Below are 15,198 nucleotides of genomic sequence, written 5' to 3'. Positions count from 1 at the left end.
TGTTTTTGGCATAGAGAAGCATTGCAAGCCAATGTGATGTATTGACCAGAGTGTTGGATGTTCAGAATTGCAGCTCTGTGAGAGGATCCTCTCACCATCCTTATCAAACTACAGCTCCCAGAATTCTTTGAGGGAAACCAGGTGTCCTTAAAGTGGTATCATAGTGCTTTAAATGTATGGTGCGAATATGGCCTGTATTGGTGACATTCTGTAGAATATACACACTCCCCCCCCCACCTTTTTTAAGGCTCAGCCTGGAGTAGACACAAGAATGAATGTTAAATAAACAAAATCGTATTTCTATTTGTCATACACTGAAGGCTTACGAAGTTGCATGATTCTAACCATGTCTACCTTAGAAGTAAGTCCTGTTGAATTCACTGGAGCTTACTCCCAGGTAAGTAGGGTCAAGTTTGCAGCCTAATGGACTCCCATTATCACTGGTGTCAACCTAAGCTGAATGGCAGTAACAAACACTGAAAGGTTGGAAGGTGCACTAAAAACCAGTCCGATCGCCGAAAGGAAAGGAAGAAGAAAAATGCAGGTTAATCACCTATAATGGAATTGCCTATGAAAAAAATCAGTTATGTAGGAGGAAGAAAACATGGAAAGGGCAACATGTTGTTTTTAATCATTTGTATTAATTTGAAGAGGATTACTTTTGGGGAAATCAATAAACAAGTATATAATACTTCACCCATATAAAAAGAGTCATGTCAAGCCTTAATTATCAGTTGTGCTTGGGCTTTGAGATCTTTAGTGGATCAATTTAACAAGAGCTGACTCTGAAATCAATATTAGGATGAAATGATAAATTGCAATACTGTGGTGCACTGATGCTCTAAGATCATCAGTGGTGAATGAGGAGACCTGTGTGCCCAACCTCCAAATGTTCAGCAGCAGCCAACATAATGTACATGTATGACTGGAACCATAGTCTCCATTCAGAGTTTCCAATTAAAATGTGGAGGTTGGGAGCAAAGCAAGACCCCTGTCCACATCCCTCCTCACCCTTTGGGTTGGGTTCAGACATTGCAAACAGGAGCATTCCTTCCACCTGGAGAAGGCTTTGGATCCAGCAGAGGTACCCCACAGATTTAGTGGGTGGGAGGGCTGCTGTAGAGAGGGAAAACTGGCAAAAAATGTCTCAACCCTATCTACTGTGGAAGTGTCATACAAACATAATAACAAAAGACAATCCTGCTGGATCAGACTAATGGCCAATCTACTCCAGCATCCTCTTCTCATGCTGGCCAGTGAGCTGCCTGTGAGAAGTCCAAAGCAGGATCCAAGCACATGAGCACTCTCATCCCTGTAAGTTTCCAGCAACTGATATTCAGGAGCATTACTGCCTCCAACTCTGGAGGCAGAACATATCCTTCATGGCTAGTAGCCATTGATAGCCTTCTCCTCCATGAATTTGTCTCATCCTTACTTAAAGCCATCTAAGTTGGTGGCAATCAGTGCCTTCTGTGGGAGCAATTCTATGAAGCACATTAAGAAGTACTTTCTGTTATCTTTTTGTCCTAGCAATGGGACCTCAACACTTGCTAACAAAGTACAAGACAATGAAAAATCATCAACATTCACTAAAGGCTCATCCACAATAATTTCCCTTTGTGCTTTCCAGGCACAGGCCCGTGCTTTTCAAGTTAGGGCCTGGGCATCTGGCATGTGGTCCTCAGATGGGTAAGTGGTCCTCAGGCTGAAAAATGTTCCCATTTCTGCCCTACAGAGCCACTGCCAGTCAGAGTTAACAGTATCTAGATAGACCTAGAATCAGCTTTGTACCAGGCATTTGATCCCCTCTCATGGTTGAGTGTCCTACATTCTGGGAGCCACAGTGGAGAAAGTTCATTTTCCTACTTACCCGCCAGGTATACTACTCCTATTGGTGGAACATGGCTATGTATGTTTACATATTGCATCCAAGTAATTAAGCTGTACACTATAAAATGCAGTGTTCAATGGGTGTACAACCTGTGTGTCTGTGTACACAATAGTTGAGCAGTACAAATCAACAAGTGGGCACTCTTTCACCTTTACCTGTGTAAAGACAGCTTCTACCTGTGTTCAGTGAGAGCCAGTGTGGTGTAGTGGTTAAGAGCAGTGGACTCGTAATTTGGTGAACCGGGTTCGATTCCCTGCTCCTACACATGCAACTGCTGGGTGATCTTGGGCTGGTCACACTTCTCTGAAGTCTCTCAGCCCCACTCACCTCAGAGTGTTTGCTGTGGGGGAGGAAGGGAAAAGAAAATATTAGCTGCTTTGAGACTCCTTCGGGTAGTGATAAAGCGGGATATCAAATCCAAATTCCTCTTCTTCTTCAGTGTAACATATCAACAAGAGTAGAACAACACCTCATTTACATTAATTCAGGATTTCAGTGAGCAGTTACAACCCTGTGTTGCACAAATAGGGTTGTTGTACCCCCCCCCCCCAAAAAAAAAATCATATGAATACGTCTCTTGATTGGCTGTTCTGTAAGCATTGGCTCACATGCAGATTGGAGTTAGAATGTGAGCAAATGTGTGAAGGCCATCCTTTGCTTCGATGCCAAACTTAATAGCAGTGGATTAGCACGCAGCCAATTAAACTTGCCACTCAAAAGAGGAGCCACAGAGTGCAAAAAAGAAGAAGAGAGATGAAGTCATGAAATATTTAAGAGTTCATCAATTCATCACCCCCAAAATATAATGCATGATGTGCAGTTGGAAATAGATGATGATAAATAATAGCATCGGACAGAGAGTGATTAGTCTTTTTCAGCACAGAATTTAGGAGCCAGGAATTAAAAGGCAGTGCTGATGACCTCATGTTTTAGAAAACTGGAACATGACATTATTCTGGAAGTGAAAAATACAGCACTTCAGCCAAAGTGATTCTTGCCTGAGAGGGACAGAGATTTCTTTGGTGTCTGGAGGTGATGCTCTAACTTTTGAAAACAAAATAAAACAAAAAACTTATTTCAAGCCTAACTTCACACACAGCCACAACTGTATAGAAAGTAACCACAGGCAAGCTTCCTTCTACTCCTGGTTCATAAAGAAGCTGAACTATCACATCACCATCAAACTGCAAAGTGGTTGGCTTAATTGCTGCATGGTTTTGTTTGCAGGAGGAGTGTGATAAAAACTATCACCTTGTTTTTGTTTACTTTTGCAAACTTGGAGGTTCCACTGAGCCTGCTGATACCTCACATTTGAACACTGATGGTGCTGTTTTGATGGTACTCAAGAGTCTGAATTTGCTCTCAGCATACAGCATGTTAGCCTTTATTGACACTTTAGTCCATCGTCCTGAGTTTTCCTTGCCTGTTACTTTTCATGTTTTATGTGATCCTTTGCATGACATAAAAGCCAGAAATCTAGGAGAATCTGGTGGAAACTTATGTTTGTGTTAATTGTTACCGGGGGATGCAGTGGGATGAAGTTAGCAACCCAGTTAACTTCAAAAATTGTTGGCGTTTTGCTTTGCAATTGCCTCACAGTTGTTATGATCATGCCACTTCCACTCACATGATGAAGGCTAAAATATAATGGAATAACTGATTGTGTGCTATGTTGTGAAGAAGCATTCTGGGGGTGGCACTGTTGCATACGTGGTTGGGGGTGTATTTTGTTCCCATTATAGTAGCAAATAAAGACTATGTGACATTTTCTGTCAAAGCTGGAACAGAAAAGAGACTGGTTGCTCTGATCAAGTAATGCAGTTATCAGCAAGGAGAGAGAGAAAGGAATAGATCTCATTGTAATACAAACTGAGTCTTCTCCAAAGTAATTCTTTAACATTGTTATTTTTCTTTTCTCCATTGGCTTTAATTAAGATAGCTCCTGGCTTACGAAATTAGTGGAAGTGGGGAACGTTTACATATATCTATTTGAAGCAAATTAACTAATCAATTTCATTTTGCTCAGTTTATTTTCTTCCCTCTAATATATTACAGAGGGTGTGTGGGTGGAAGAATAGTACAGAATTTGGGCTGCCCCTGTTTTGTGGAGTAGCGTTCCTGTCAAGGTATGACAGGTGCCCACTATCTGCACTTTCTAGAAACAATTGAAAACATTTTTATTCTGACAGGCATTCCCAGATTGAGAAATGAGTCTTTGCCAGGAGTGTCTAGTCTGTCTTGTTTAAGTTTTGTTTAAAATGTACCAGCAGGTTTTTGATGTGTGTTTTTCACTGCTTTTTGCTGTTTTTATTGTACATTGCCTTGAGATGATTGGGAATAACAACAACAACTCATGTGATAACAACCCTTTGTGCTCAGTTTCTGTGCACCAAAACTGCTTTGCACAACCTGGAGAAGTGCATAATATGCCTGGGACTTGCACTTCCATCCTCAAGCAAGTTTAGTTTGCCATCAAATTGGGTGGGTCCACTTCAAAAAGTGAACCGAACTGATTCTTTCTCCATCCCTAGTCCTAGGCTGACTCTCTAACTGCTATTCTGTAGCATGGGGAAATGCTAGGAGAGAATAAGAAAGAAAGCAGAGAAGCTATAGTGGGAAGGGGCGAAAACCCCCTCCACAGACACACATTTGGATATGGAAAGCAAGATAAGGCGAAAGTCTTGCAGGATTTATTTCTATTCGTAAGCTCTGTGCTTAGCCGTTCTAGACTATAAAGTCCGCATCTGCATTTAAACAGCCTGTAAACGTCTGGAATCAAATTTGAATTATGGCAAGCAATCCCGGCTCGCTTTGGGGGGAAACGAGGAAACTGGCACGGCAAATCCAGCAATAAGTGCACATCTATGATGGTATATGGTAACAATAAAAATGGCTTGGATTGAAAGCTGACAAGTGAAGTGCTGAGGCCAGGAGGAGATGGGTGAGAGATCAGCATCTAGCCGTGAGACAGATCCTGCCTGCTCAGCCTGTGAAGGTGCTAAAGGACAGAAAGCTTAAAGGGCTTGATCTGAGGGCTTTCCCAGCCCTGCAACCAAAGTTCCTATAATTAAGGATCAAGCTTGCAGTTCCCAAGCTGATACACAAATAGGATTGCACACTCCCCACTCCATTTTGTTATGCAGTTTTGAGTTTGCTAGTTTGTAATGCATATACAAACATGTGTTTTATGGGGGGAAATGTGTAGAAAATCAGAATTTTAGGAAGAGAATGCATACAAGATGCACATTTAAGGGATAGGCAAAGGTGTGGCTCTCTGCCAAAATCAGGCACCCTTGATAGGCAGCACCTACAAAACCCTGTGCCATTGCCCACATGGTGTGATTTGAAACTGTGAGGGCAAAGCAAAATGTGCCACTTGACAACATTGCAACATACGACTATTAACTGGTGGACAAGCCCTGCTCAGCTGTCGAAATGGTCTGTGAGGATTGGAGGAGCCCCCTAGATGGAAATAGTTTCCGACTTGGGATGTCAGAGAATTCCAAAGGATACAGAAATGGGCACGGAAGTTGTCAGTGTTTGCTTATTCATTCCATTCAGTCCAGAATGGAATTCAATCCAGCCAATGCAATCAGTATTTGCTGCCGCTCTTTTTTTTTTCTTTATCCCACAAACAATATATAATTGATGGCTCCCTTGCTGTGCTTCACAAAACCATAGAATTGTACAGTTGGAACCCCAGGGGTCCTCTAAACCAACCCCCTGTAGTGCAGGAATCGCAGCTAAAGAATCCCTGATTTTCAAAACCTTAAGTGAAGGAGAAGACACCACTTTCCAAGGTAGTCCATTCCATTGTCAAATAGCTATTACCATTGGAAAGTTCCTCCTGCTGCCTAATCAGAATCTCCTTTCGTGTACAGTGGGTCTGCCACTAACCCGAGGGTTCAGTTTCAGGGGTCTGTGCACAAAGGCAAAATTGTGCAGCCAGGAACCCCTGGAACCACTCCCATGTGAGACAGAGGGCTGCTTACTAAGGGCACGAGAGACCTCCTATGACCCTTCCAGACCCTGCTAAGTAAGGTGGCACCTTCCTTACTAGCCTCTGGGATACCCCCCGAGGGCACCCATACCTCCTTCCCAGAGGCTGGTAAGGAAGGCAATGTGAGGGCTCCGAGATGTTGCTGGAGCCTTCATGCTACCTTCTCAAAGTCCAGTAAGAAAGCAAGGGCTCTCCATTAATTTGTCCCCCCGCCACCTGCATAAGATTGTGAGTGTGGAAGTAAAGCATGCACAAGTTGTGGGCTTCCTGCATTTTGAATCCATTGGATTGGATGCTGCTCCATCTTCCAAGTGACAGCCTTTCAGATATTTGGAGATGGCTATCATGTCACTGCTCAGTTTTCTCTTCTGGCTAAACATCGCCAACACCCTCAATTATTCCTCATAAGGCTTGGTTTCCACACCTTTTACCTTCTCGGTTGCCCTTTGCACATGTTCCAGCTTGTCAATATCTTTCTTAAACTGTCGTTCCCAGAACTGAACACAGCACTCCAGATGGGGTCTGACCAAGCCTGTACAGAGTGGTACTATTCCTTTCCTTTATCTGGTCACTATACTTCTGTTGATTTAGCCTAGAATTGTATGAGGATATTTTTTTACTGCTGATTCACACAGTTGACTGATGTTAAGCTTGTGGTCTACCCCTAGATCCTTTTTACATGCACTGCTGCCAAGCCAGATGCCCCCATCTGATTTTCTTCACATTGAAATGAATGGTGCAGAATAATATATGTTGTTGTTGTTGTTGTTTAGTCATTTAGTCGTGTCTGACTCTTCATGACCCCATGGACCATAGCATGCCAGGCACTCCTGTCTTCCACTGCCTCCCGCAGTTTGGTCAAACTCCTGTTGGTAGCTTTGAGAACACTGTCCAACCATCTCGTCCTCTGTCATCCCCTTCTCCTTGTGCCCTCCATCTTCCCCAACATCAGGGTCTTTTCCAGGGAGTCTTTTCTTCTCACAAGGTGGCCAAAGTATTGGAGCCTCCACTTCAGGACCTGTCCTTCCAATGAGCACTCAGGGCTGATTTCCTTCATGGATTGTTCTGGCAAAGGGACTTGAATAACGCAGAGAAGCTATGAACTATGCTGTGCAGGGCCACCCAAGATGGACAGGTCATAGTGGAGAGCTTTGACTAAATGTGATCCACCTGGAGCAGGAATCCAATATCCCTGCCAAGAAAACTCCATGGACAAAGACAACAGAATAATATATACCGGTAGATAGCAAAATTAGTTACACAATTAAGTAAATAAGTAATTATGTAATTATGTAATATTCCACCACAGAGGATAGTGAGATGAATAACCCTCTCCCCCATCTCTGCTATAGGGGGAATGTAACATATAACATTTTCTTACCTTTCCTTCCTCTTTCCAGCTATCTTTGGATTTAGTAGTTTGGTTCCATCTCTATAAGGGAGCTCAACAGCAGCGCATCAGTATCAGAAATGGTTCCTTCCCGACAATGCACCTTCACATCCTTATTCCTGGATGTGCCATATTTCACAATCCCTCCAAGAGCGCCAGGCTCTTAATGAATGCTTTTTAACATATGCTGGCGTTCAACAACGAGGTATATTTCTACCAACAAGAGTGGACATAACTCATTTCCAAGTAACCTTAGCACATGAATAATTTCTCCTACCCAAACACCTATAAAGTTCCCTGGGGTGGGGGAGAGGGTGGAGGGAGTAGGAGAGGTTAAGCGCTGGAATTACTAAAGTCTGACCTGGCCGTAAATCTCCACTTGGCTGATGTTTTATGAGAGCATTCAATGGAAAAGTAATTCCCACTTACTACTGTTGCCTTGCCTTTATAAGTCATTTCTGACTGATTGCTGTCATACTGGAGGTTTTAGCACCAATCCCGCTCCCCAAGGGCTTCAGTGGTATTTTAAATCTCATCCAGTTACAACAAAAATACTGGGTGGGAATAAAAAACCTTCATGGAATAGCTTTGTTGGGTGTATACAGTAGAGACAATCAAGGTTATTGTATAAACATTTAATTGGTTACTTCTTAATAGCTGCAAGAATATCAATAGCTAGAAACTGTAAAGCAGCAAAGGGTTTAAATGTGCAAAAACAGTATAATGTAATGTAGCTTGCACTTTCTGAATAACTGATGAAAAACTGTTGTGTGTCTAGGGGGCAAAAAGAGAGATACTTTGATGACAGACGATTGGCCATTTATCCATCACATGAACAAAGACTCTACAGGGCATACTGTACCTGCTGCATTCCATAATATATGGTTGCGTTAACATTTCCCCTTCATGTTAATATTAGCAACTTTCAGTCTCTCTCCACTTCATTGCTTGTATGAACTTTGCTACTATTGTTTATGCCTGAACTATGCCTTTGGGTTAGGGAAAATCAAGGAAGGGAATGTTCAGTTTGCTTCCCCCCCCCCAGTAGAAAATTAAATAACTTATAAGACTGGTTGCTGTCATATTGGAGGTTTTAGTGGCTCCCCCGTCCCCCAAGTGTTCCTGTGGTGTTTTAAATCTCATCCAGTAATTGATCTGAAAGAGAAAGTGTCAGTCGCACAGAGTTTATTTTACACTGAAAATGTCCAACGTTCTAAAAGTCTGTATCTGTCAGCTCCTCCTGTTCAACTTCACATGGAAAAAGAACCCTTCGCAACAGACAGGGTATAATATGCATAAAATAGATCATGGATAGAGATAGTATCCGTATAAGATTGTATGTATGTGATGCTTGGGTTTGCCTGAGCTTGGATTGCAAACACTTGGTGTGGCTGCCTCATGTGGTGAACATGCAGAACTTCACCTTGGAACATCTTCCTGATTCAGAACTATTTTTAGCCTCCACAAAAACACGAGAGCTTTCTGGATCAGGCCAGTGGCCCATCGGGTCTCCTGACAATGGTCAACCAGATGCCTATGGGAAGCCCAAAAGCAGGACTTGGGGTAACAGCACTTTGCCTACTTGTGATTCCCAGCAACTGATATTCAGAGGCATACTGCTTCCAACAGTGGGTGCAGATCATAGCCAACAGGGTTCACAGCCACAGATAGCTCTCTTCACCATGCATTTGCCCAATCCTCTTTTAAAGCTATCCAAGTTTGTGGGCATCACTGCCTCTTGTGGGAGCATGAAGGGGGGCTGCCTGTGCAGCAGGAAGTTTCCTATACTTATGGAAGTTACTCATGAAAAGTAGAAATTCTACATTGCATGGACAAGCAGAGCAGGCTTCTTGCTGTAGTAGACAATCAGCCTCCAATTCATGGATCACAGCAGGGATGACAACAGGCACAGAACTTGCATGCTTGTTACCAACATCTTTGCTTGCACGTGCTACTTCTTCATGAGCATAATGAGAATAAATGGGCACAGCCTTCCTGGTTCTGGTACAGTTCTGTGCATCCATCAACTTGCGACTCCTGATTCAATCCCTGGCTTCTGAATCAATCCCAGTGGTGTCTGGTGCTCTTTGGGGACCAGTAAGGTGGAAGGCGGGGAGACCAACAGTAGTTGAAGGCACAGTCAAGAATAGTCAGTGCTAACTAATTCTAGTTTTGTTCCCATCCTCCTCCCTGTTGAATTCTTCAAGGGGCAACACTGAGACCAAGGAGGAGGAGGTTGTCAGGCAGGGCAGTCGCCTGGACTAGTTGTAAGTAGCAAGGCAGGCAGGTAGGGACCACTTGAGTGTAGACTGGGGCTGGTGGGGCAGTGTCTGACAGCTGCCTAAAGCTCAGCCTTGATCGCGAGAATGGGTCTTCATCTCATGGACCCATTGGGCGGGGGGTGTCCTTGCACCCACTGCCCCAGTGAATTTATGTCAGGACAATCCCAGCAAACTAGTGTTAAGCTTGTTACACTGACTTTTCCTTCACAACAACAGTGGCCTGCAAGAGTAGAATATGGAATATCTATCTATCTGCATATATGAAACTGTCTGATACCAGGTCAGACAAATGCAAACTTACCTGATCTGCACTGTCTGGAGCAATCAATTTGTGAACTGAGACGTTGTTGTCCCTTGAATTCTGCTGTGACATCCTTCTCATTTATTTATTTATTTATTTATTTATTTTAAAAGAGAAATGTGTTTGAGAATGCATTATTTTGAGAGAAACTACTTTTAGATATGCATATTTTGAAAGAAATGAAGTTTGGAAATGTGTACAGTGGTACCTCGGGTTACATATGCTTCAGGTTACATATGCTTCAGGTTACAGACTCTGCTAACCCAGAAATAGTACTTCAGGTTAAGAACTTTGCTTCAGGATGAGAACAGAAATCGTGCTCCGGCGGCATGGCGGCAGCAGGAGGCCCCATTAGCTAAAGGGGTGCTTCAGGTTAAGAACAGCTTCAGGTTAAGTACGGACCTCCGGAACGAATTAAGTACTTAACCTGAGGTACCACTGTATTTTGAAAAGTGAAAGAAGTTCATATTTTAACACTCCTAAATTGTGGATTTTTGTGGATAAATGGGACAGGACATATTTAACGAGTGAACACCTGAGGCATAGAGAAATCAAACATATTTAGTACACTTTTTGGGCTGTTAATATGGAGGTTCCATTAGTAAGCAGAGCTCACCTGACCTCTACATATTAGCCAGGTGAGATGTTTACTGTGATGAATGCTGAAAGGGCAACTTGAATCTTTAAAGTAACTTGCATTAGGCAGCCATGTAAATATGCATTAGACAAAACAAGAGTTCCTGAGGTTAGGAAATTTTTGGCTCTGCAAAATGCTCAGCTATTCTAAGAGACTGAACTCATTAATTCTCGCTAAACATCCTTCTATTGAGCGAGGCCTCCAAGTTTAATAACAGCCATAAGTTAATATTTGAGGCTGCAATTCAAATGTACTTGATTGGAGACATAATAGATCGTTCTTCTTTTATTTGTTTTTGCTTCCCCGGGGCTTGTTTTTCTTTAAAGTACAAATTGACAGTCAAACATGTAATTAGTTATGATGAGCGTCTCAGCCAGTCATCTACCCTCCACCATTCCACTTTCCAAAAAGTTGATTTATTTCAATCACAATGAATTAGGCAGGCCTTTCATAATCTAGGCTTCCTTGCTTCCCTCACATCCCCTTCTCAAATGAAAGAGGCAACCATTATGTGTAACTACCTTGCTCAAAAGGTGAAATGGGATACAAGATTGACATGAGAGGATGGGCTCACACCAGCAGGTTTCGCTCTTATTTATTATTATTTTTTCATCACATTTATATACCACCTTTTCCTCTAGGGAGCTCAAGGTTGTGTAGATGGTTTTTCCTTCCCCATTTTATTCTCAGAACAACCCTGTGAGGTAGGTTAGGGTGAGAGTAAGTGACTGGCCCAAGATCACTTTGTGAGCTTTATGACTAAATGGAGATTTGAATCCGGGTCTCCCATATCATAGTTCAACAGTCCACACGCTACACCACACTGGTTCTATTGACCAGGCGTTGCCAAGTCTGTCAATGTTGGTTTCTCTCAGTTCTTCATTTTTCCACTCTCTAGTACCATTTTCCACATTTCCACATCAGTTTGAGATTATTATTACCGTATTTTTTTAAAAAAAGAATTCCTTAGGGGAATTCATCAACATTTGAGTTTAAATTTCTTTAAATAGGCATATTTTTATAAAGATACCCCCAATATAATTTGGTATGTTATTTTCATGAATATATACATTCACATGGACACTTCACCTTAGTATCTGTCTTTTTTTGGTACCTATTACTTGGCTAGACTGCACTACAAAATTCAAAGAAGTGAAATTTTTTGAAAGATTTGTGTATTTCAGTTTCTGTCTTCTTCTTCTTCTTCTTCTTCTTCTTCTTCTTCTTCTTCTTCTTCTTCTTCTTCTTCCAGAAAGTATGAATTAGGTAAGATTTCCTTTAAACACAAACTGGGTGGGAAACTTTGCAAAGTGAATGGGGCTACTTCCTCAGATGCCTAGCTTGAAGTTATGACCAAAAAAGGGGGCAGTGTGCATGAAAAACTGAATTTTTCCTAACTGTGAGCACAAAAGCATTGTTTGCAAGTATGTGAAAGAACTTTGACGATTCTGCTGATTGTACATATGTTAATTAACTTGTTCCACATTTTGATTATATAATGCACACAAGCACAAACACACGTATGCAATGCAACAGACATATTGTTTTAACACAATAATTTTGCAAGCTGTTGTTTGGGGCCGCAGAACCCAGCTGCATTTATGATTGATGCCCAGAATGGAAGCATTTATAAAATGACACCAAATTAGAAATAGTCAGTTTATGAGTCTTGGGAAATGAATCTTTTATGAAGAATAAAACTTTATGATGGAGTAATGCCAGGGAGGTATGCATCTTCAATTTAATACATTTGGGTGATTACTGAGCTATAGATCCTTTTGAAATATGAACCCAGCTACATGAGCACAGACCAAAACCAATTGATCTTCATGTTATTACCTTTTAAAGAAATGCACTGTGCTTTTTTTTAAAAAAACAGAAAAATCTTGTTGCAACAATAGTGAAGAACACACACACACACACACACACACACACACACACACACAATCTAATTAATGCATTAGTATTAGTTCAAAAATATGTATCATTTGGATGGGTGGGGAGATGTTTGTGGAGGAAAACAGAAGTATCAGTGAGGTGCTGAGGAGCAAAACTGTGTACCGCATGGTCTGTCTTACACCCCCTAAATAAAACTTCAGACCCCTGGATATGGTGGGTTGAAAGATATTGTCCTTAAAGGAGGCATAAAGATCAAGGGGCATGAAGCCCCCTGTGGTCTCATAGCCAGACCCTACCATTGGGCAGAATGAGGAAGTTGCCTCAGGTGGCAGATATTGAGCGGCACATAACAGCTGTAGTTAAGTGTTGAGGAGAGCTCTGTGTGCTTGTTTGTAGCCCCTCAGCCTCCTGCTAGAGGGTGCTGTCCCATCACTAGTGCTGAAGTAAGATTTAGCTAGGAAGGGATCTCTTCCTTCTCCTCAGGCAGAAAGGTGTATTGAACAGACCCTAAGCAAGAACCTACATTTCCTCAAATGAGCGAACAGCAACACTCATTCTTACAGGGTGTGGGTGAGGGAAGGGATGTTACTCACATACCATGTTAGTGTAGCCGCCTGCTTTCTCTGTCCTTGGCGACTTCAACTATATCAAGACTCACTCTCCTCTCAACTGAAGTCTCTTGGGATCTCTATGACTGAGCCATGTTAGGTTTATGCTACTGATCTACTAAAAAGGTCCTCCTCTTCTCTTACATGCTGTAGAGGATGCCTCTTCCCACATGATACTTGCTATGGCACATTAGTCTTTCCTCTAGAAACAAACTATATTTCTTGTTTCAGAACACTTGTCTCACTCGTATGCAAATTTAATTAACAAATTGATTGGCTAATTGACTAAAACACACCTCACTAATCAACAAAGATTCCTGGAATTAGGTGGCAGCCAGAATCACAATTATGTGACAGACCTAATCATTATTATTCATTATTACTATTTCTCCTGCAGCAACAGGATGAATAAATACGCATCTATGCCTTTGCCATAGGATATTTTTCAGGGTCAACCTCTAAAATGCCAGGGGAGTTAAGCCAATGTGGTAGCCATAGCTGTATCCCAACCTACCACGATGCTCTTGAGAAACTCCTAATTCATTTTGGTGCAACAGAGAACCTCATGGTAGATTATGACCAATCTCTCTAGGAAAGATGCCCTGTCTGAAATCCTGGGGAGCCATAGCGAGTCAGGGTTGAAAATGTTGAGGTAGATGGACCACTGACATGATTCTGGAACTTGAATTAGACTTTCTCACTCAAAATCATTTTAGCACTACTTGGAACTGAGTGCAAAAGGGGATTTTGTGGGTAAAACAAGGTTGTTTACCCCTCACTTCAAAATAAATATCCATTGTTTCTGCTCTTTCTGCAGTGGTGGCGAACCAAAGGGGTGAAAGCTAAGGCCTATAATGTTTTAGGGGACTGCTGCGGGGGGGGGGTGTACCAAGTGGGGTGGCACATCAAATTGCACTCCACAAGCACTGTTCTCCATTTCGAGCTGCCTGACTTTTAATCACTCATGTACAAGCCCTGGTTGCTGTCAGTTCTCAGTTACATTTCTCAAGGGTGTAACTGTGCCTGAGGTGGCAATGAAGCAAAGCCTTAGAAATCTTCTTTTCAAGGTCGCTATAACAAGAAGAAAGAACCTGGAAGGGGTGGGTGGCACTGAACAAAAACAACGTTCCTGGGGGAGGGGGGGAGCAAGGAAGCAGCAGCAGCAATATATTGGCTTCTTTGCAGTTCCTGAGCTTGTACAATGAGGAAGAGGTGGACAAAATTTGTTGCCCCTAATTATCCTAAGAGTTAGGATGTCCTAAGAGTGCTTCATTCTTTCTTTTTTAAGCAAAGCATCTCTTTGCACCATATCTGTGATTTAAGGAGAGAGGAAGAAGGAACACTTGATTCCAATGAACCTATCAGATTGGTGCAAGAAAGCCCAGGAAAACCTTCTTTGCAGATCTCTAGCCAGAACTTGGTTTGGGGAGTTTTGCTATGTATTTAGGAGACGGGCGTTTAAGTGATTGAAAAGGCAAGTGGGAAGAGCCAGCTCATGTAAATTGGGATGCTAGATTTGGAGAGGAAGGAGCGGTCTTAGGCCTCTGGGGTTAATAATCCCCTGCCTTCTTTTAATTACAACTTGATCACAGCAGGGGATTCTTTAGGCTGCTGAACAATATGCCTAATGAGGTGGGTATGGAAAAATTCATTAAAGACTTTTAATTGAGTTTGCAGCATCCCCTGGTTGATTGAGGATGAAGTTCTCCACCAGTGTACTTTGGGTGTTAAGTCCTGTTTGGAACTGAACCACCCGCTGCAGGAAGTGAACACCTTTGTCACATAGATGAGATCCTTTGAACACATCTTTGGTTGGTTTTGGAATTTGTAGTGAAGCACATGGATAGACAGTAATCTCTTTGGCATGTAGAGCCCATATCATTGCCATGTTTATTTTGTTGTGTATTTGCTTAAAATGTTGGTGGGGGTAGCCTGCTCTTCAACTGAAAAAGGCTCAAAAAATGGCTTGCAAGTCCACTTAGCTTATTGGGCGGGCGGCATTGCGGCCAGGTCTCAGGACCTCTGGTGATCTGGCCGGGGGCCTGAGAGGTGTGCCCTCCTTGCTGGGGCTTGGGCTTGGCCATGACGACGGCACAAGGCAGACCCCCGCCCAGGAGGGTGGGCCCTGGTGACCAATCAGTGCCAGTGGGGTGTATCTCTGCAGTTAATTTAAACCATGGCATGGCCAGG

At 42.5% G+C, this 15,198-nt stretch overlaps 2 protein-coding genes across 4 annotated transcripts in view; one reads left to right on the top strand and one right to left on the bottom strand.

Moving 5' to 3' along the window:
* Positions 1–15,198, bottom strand: part of SDR42E1 (short chain dehydrogenase/reductase family 42E, member 1) — a 986,520-nt gene that overhangs the window by 665,415 nt on the left and 305,907 nt on the right. The gene's annotated exons all lie outside the window — the stretch shown is intronic.
* The window catches only part of CDH13 (cadherin 13), a 671,588-nt gene that overhangs the window by 472,547 nt on the left and 183,843 nt on the right, over positions 1–15,198 (top strand). The window lies entirely within an intron of this gene.

The sequence above is a fragment of the Podarcis liolepis genome (assembly GCF_965112155.1).
Source record: "Podarcis liolepis genome assembly, chromosome: 7".
Taxonomy (NCBI): domain Eukaryota; kingdom Metazoa; phylum Chordata; class Lepidosauria; order Squamata; family Lacertidae; genus Podarcis; species Podarcis liolepis.
The sequence above is the reverse complement of the archived record's forward strand: the minus strand, read 5'-3'. Positions and strand labels throughout refer to the sequence as shown.